Source organism: Poecilia reticulata, linkage group LG12 (assembly GCF_000633615.1).
Source record: "Poecilia reticulata strain Guanapo linkage group LG12, Guppy_female_1.0+MT, whole genome shotgun sequence".
Lineage (NCBI taxonomy): Eukaryota > Metazoa > Chordata > Actinopteri > Cyprinodontiformes > Poeciliidae > Poecilia > Poecilia reticulata.
This window is the reverse complement of record NC_024342.1, coordinates 26,427,471-26,433,167: the sequence shown is the minus strand read 5'-3', so window position 1 is coordinate 26,433,167 and position 5,697 is coordinate 26,427,471. Positions and strand designations below refer to the sequence as shown.

Below are 5,697 nucleotides of genomic sequence, written 5' to 3'. Positions count from 1 at the left end.
CTTGACTGCTTGGTTCCCAAGGAGGAAAGTTTTCTCGTTGAGTTAACATCAATATAGTGTATGGCTAAACTGTTGATAATGTTTTGGATTAACTTATTAATAATTGGATAGGAAAAGGTGCTTAACAGGATATTATTACTATTTTTTTGTTATTTTTATAGATTTTGAACCAAGCAAAGCTAAAACTATGACAGTTCTCGGTCAAATATATTTACAGATAAAGGTTATTTTTTATCTTTAATGCTAAATGTAGACACAGCAATACAGTTACTTTTGACTTAATTGCTGTTTTTCCAGCAAATGGCATTTTTTGAGTCATTTTTGAGTTATTGATAATTAACAAAATTAGTTGATGATTATTTTAAAGATCAATTCATCTGAATTAGATTAATCATTTCAGCACTGATAATGCAAAGTTCAAAGATTTTAAATATATGCTATTGCAGTTTTTACTCGTAAACTTTAATTTACCATCTTGAGATAAGTGCAAACTTGAAAGCAACATATGTTGTAAACACAGCGAAGGCAGCCACACTGCCTCACGGTTAGGCGTTATGAGCTTTCTCCCAGGCCTCTAGATCTGAATAAACTTTGTGCTGAGGTAAACTGTTGTACTGTAAACATATCTTGCACAGCCTTTCTCTCCAGTCTGCATACACTTTCACCTTCCAGTGTTTTTTCCAGTTAAAATATTCCTCATATCGCTTCTTGTCCTTTGCAAGTCTTTGAAGATACTTCCCCAGTTCCTGTACTGATGAAAACTCATCAACATGGATAAAAGAATGTTCTGGAGCCACAGCTTTGTAGTYACTTATTGGGGGTCCTAGCACCACGGGTACTGCCCCTCCTTTGTAAGCATTCAGCCAMAGCTTCTCAGTCACATAATCTTTTGCCAGAGAGTTCTCAAAAGCCAAATAAAAGTAGCAGCGAGAGATTGTTGGTAAGAGGTCTTCAGAGGAGAGCGGCATTTCACTCCAACGTCCATAAACCTTCACAGGAACCGTGGCACTGAGCTCTTYGTAAACTTGGGTTCTTCTGTGGTGGTTCCTGTAGTTGCTGACCACCCAGCAGACCAAAGAGGTCTTATTTATATGGCTGTCCTCCACCAGGTTACTTTCAGTCTTCAAAGGCAGCAGCTCACCATAAGGTATGGTCACATCAGCGTCTCTCCTGTAGGAAATGGTCATGTTGAAGATATTTCCAAACTTCTGTAAGTTTCCGTTGTGAGCAGGAGACTCCAGTGACATCCAGGCCCATCTCTGGCCTTGTGGACGTGGGAGTTCGATTGGAAGCTGCTGGCTTCCCTGTAYCAGTTCTCTGTTGTGGAACACCACAACATGAGCTGAGGGGAACAAGGAGCGCTGATCCACCAGTGCACAGTTTGGTATTTTGTACAGATCCCAGCACACATTTCCCTTTAGACTGTACGAGCGTCCGAATGGCCACTTCCACAGCAGGATGGTCAGGTTTGCAGTGCTTTTCCAGTAATTGTAGGTGTTTGCTTCACGCCATCTATTGTGAAAACACAGCAATAAACCACTCAAAATGCAGAAGACAAGTCCTTTCTTCATGGAACACCATTTCATCTTTTTAGTGTAAGGATCCCCCTGTTAATAAAAAATAAATGAAACTGGTTATCATAGGTTTTACAGTGTTCTGATTTACCTGAGATTTGCTCTTGCAAATTGGAATATTGTTAATTTCCACATATTTCTTTTAATCTCATGTTCTTTTGATGAAAAGATACTGTAAATATAATTCAATAAGAGTTGGACTGGAAACGTGTGTGTGCCGTGTGCCCCCCGCACTTCCTCTTCTATTTCAATACTGAAGACAGGCACCATCCTCCTTGCAACTCTGAAATGGAGTAAGCTAGAGGCCTAAGTAAGTTTATGTCTACTTAAACATAAGTAGACATAAAATTTTCAATTTTAAGTGTATTAAAATTGAAAATTAACTAGCAAAGAATCTTGCTCTCAATCTGACAGAACAACTTTAGGATGAATTAAAGATTATAAGACAGACCATATTGACATTTTTAGTTTCAAAATGTCTAGTCAGGTTGTGAAAACCAGCAATGTGCAAAGCCAAGCATCGAAGGTGTCATTGATTCTGACAGCCCAACTCCTTCATTATGGCTTCCTGCCTCTGTTTTATGTGCGCTGGTCGTGTTGGTACAACAGGATGCTGAATCATTAGAATCTTTTGCTGGACTTGGCTGCAAGTTCACAGCTCCACCTAGAACCTACTTAGTAGTATATGTGTTGGATCTAAATGCAGGTTATATCTCTATGTTTCAGTAAGATGTAATCTAAACTAAAAGTCTTTGCTGTTGGAGAAATGAGTGCATGTCAAGGTGCTTACATTTCAGAGCTGCAGTAAATCTTACTGTACATCAGTAAACAGTACATGTTTTACAGTCATCTGAAGTCATCTCAGTGGTTTCCAGGCAACCAACAATTGCCTCTAAGAATAAGTTAAAGTACCTCTCTTATGGAAGTTGGTCCACATGGGAGGGCGAGCTCACAAAGGTGTAGTGTTTTTATTCTTACAGCAAAAATGTGCTTAATTTTTCCTTCATTTTTTTAACAAACAAAATTTTCCTTTGTTTGTTAAAAGTTTTTTCTGGACAGAAAATTACTGTTGCATGCTCGTCCTTCAAGCAAATTTAGACTGTTGTTGGATAATTTTACCTAAACACCTAAGCCAAAATTCTGACTTATTTTCTTAGGATTAGACAATACACTAAAAGAAGCATTGATATCTTCACAGGCGGCCATCTCTACCTAGACAACAACTGGACTTAAGTGAATTTCTGCCACGAGATTAAATAAATGTTTTGATTGCAACCTCAAATATGTTTATTTTAAACCCAACATTAGTGTTTTTGTAATCCATGTATTTTGTCAGATAATCCAACAATCCAACAAACCAATGACAAACTATGTACATCATTCAATTCTGCCCCATCCCCCATCCTGAATGTAATAATGTAATTTTAAGCAAAATCATAAAATGTCACCGAAGATTGCTGCTGCCCCAGCCCCCATCCTGAATGTAATAATGTAATTTTAAGCAAAAGCATAAAATGTCACCGAAAATTGCTGCTGCCCCAGCCCCCATCTTGAATGTAATAATGTAATTTTAAGCAAAAGCATAAAATGTCACCGAAGATTGCTGCTGTATTTCCTTTTTTTCCCGCAAAAGATGCAGCGTGTTCTTTCCTTAGCATGAATTGTAAAATTGATTCAGAACAGGATGTGGTAAAAGATTTACTTTCTCCAGCCTAAAAGCTCATAATCTAACATTTCACATGTACATTTTATAAACACGTCACAAACAACATTAGTTCCACGCGTAAACTTGTGCGACTATTTTTCTTTGTTTTCAAAGAAAAATAGAAAGAAGAAAAAAAGACAAAAATGAGGAAACAAACTTCATGAGACGTCCTGCACTGACCAAAATCACACACGCACAAGAGAGAACTTCACAAGCTTCAACCACTAACCTGATAAGAAGCAGACCGGTGTAGTCGGCAGTCGACACCAAACCCAGTTCTTGGTTGCTGTTGGTTGTGAAACACCACAAAGCTTCAGCAGCATAAATACCACCACCCTTTTAAGGAAGCGGAGGAGCAGTGATCTCTTCTTTCCATCACTTGTGCCTCCCCAATACATCTACTTCTTTATCAGTCTTTTCTTTGTAACGTCAGCAATTTCTGTTCAGATGTTTTCTCCTCATTATTGTCGACAATAGCCGTCTTCCTTGTGAAGTTTTCAGCATGTCTGAAGTAATGTAGAAAGAGGAAGTGTAAAATGTGATCTGCAGAAGAGAGCACATTTACACATGGGGTACTTGAGTGAGTCATCCTTAAAAAAAAATACTAATATGGTACACCATGTTTTAAAACTGTGTATAATAGTACATCATACTATATGATTTAAATCATTACACCATCTAATCTATTAGTAAACAAGTGGGAAAAAAGTATGAAAACATTTGTCAGGATTTACTGAATGTTTTCTCAGTAAATTCTATAAAGATATTTCCTTCCCTTTATCAGTTGTATTTGGCATTGTAGTTTGTGAACCCCTTGTCTACTGCAGTCTCATTTTTCTCAAGTGATCTTTGAAGTTGTTTGGAAATTTAAAATATTAACTGGTGCAGTTCAAGAGAGATCTCTGTCGATTTCTATCAAAAATAAGCTGTCAGAAGCTCAGCAGGTGGCGGCCTTCATTGTCTTACACTTATCTTTATGAGGAATTTCACAAGGTGACAACACGGCCACATGAGCAGAAACAGGAAAGTGAATATGGATACCTTGCATATACATATTGTGCTGCTCCTAAGTTCAAATAGACTTATTGTGGACATGAATGTCATTGATAGAGCTATATTCATATTGATACATCCATCATCTGTTCCCGCTTATTTTTGTAGAAACGTAAGGATGGAGTTTGGATGCGGATCAAGAAGGTTCACAAAAATCTTAGAACACCGACTAAGCCACTAACATGAAGCCTGACCTTACTTGCCTTGATTAAGGCCAGTGTTTCTAATTCAGCATTTAAAAAAAACTGAACCAAAATAGCTGCCATTGGGATTTGGTTTAATGCCGTTTAAATCAGTTCAAAATTATTTTATTAATCCCATCAACCACAAATTCATATCAACCTCAGATCCATGTCCACGAGAATTATTAGAACAGGTGAAGTACTTGACAAGCTGAATCTGACTGCAATACTATTTGTAAAACCCAAAAATGAACTTTGGTAAAATATATTTAGAGGGTTTTATTTATTCTGTGGAACAGATTAGCCGGAAATAGGTGTGTGTGAGAAAAGGAGCAAGAGTTAAATTTACTCTCGTATGCAAGGAAACAGGCACTGCCAACTGAAACAGGATGTAAAGTAACCACACACTTGAACAAGGAAGCACAACATAAAGAGCCTAAACAACTGAATAAGGGTAAGTAACAAAAATACCAACATGAACATAAGTTGAACTAAAAAATTTGTCATACAAAAAGCAGCATGACGACTCTTAATAGCAATGTGCAGAATATGCAGACTGTCAGAGCTTTACGTTTCATTTAAGATATGTTAAATATCCCTCACCCATCAAAAGTTTCTGTCAAGTAATACTAAGATCTTCCCAATAAAATCAAAAACGTAAAAGGGTTATTCCGTTACTGTTTGGGGAAGTTAGAGCCGTGTGTATGAATTGTTTATGCTGCTGCAGATACACATCTGCTTCTAGCTTCAAAAACTGCACCATTATGATCATGTTGACAAGGTAACTCCGTCTTTGTGTCTAATGATATTTGCCTCAGTGTAATTTATATAAATAACCATTGACTGAGAGGTTAGCAATGAGGGAAAATAATGGACCCAATAAGACTTTCTGTATTTGTGCAACCTACTCAATATTTGAAATACCTTCACATTTACCAGCCCAAAGACGATCATCTGAAACTTTGCCATGCTTTGGTAGTTGCCTTAACCTTAAACAGCCACTAGATGGAGACATGTTTCTCCAGAGCTTTCTGAATGAAAAAGTGAAATGACGTATTCTCAGTGGGAAGTCGCGCATCTTCTGGTGAAACCAAAGATTTTCTCTTAGAACAGTCAGGATGGTGTGTAATATAAATCCATCCATCCATCCATTTTCTTGCACCCTTTTTCCCTCAGTGGGGTC

At 37.5% G+C, this 5,697-nt stretch overlaps 1 pseudogene; it reads right to left on the bottom strand.

Moving 5' to 3' along the window:
* Positions 1-391: 391 nt before the first annotated feature.
* On the bottom strand, positions 392-3,755 carry LOC103474114 (alpha-(1,3)-fucosyltransferase 7-like; annotated as a pseudogene).
* Between the last annotated feature and the right edge of the window lie 1,942 nt (positions 3,756-5,697).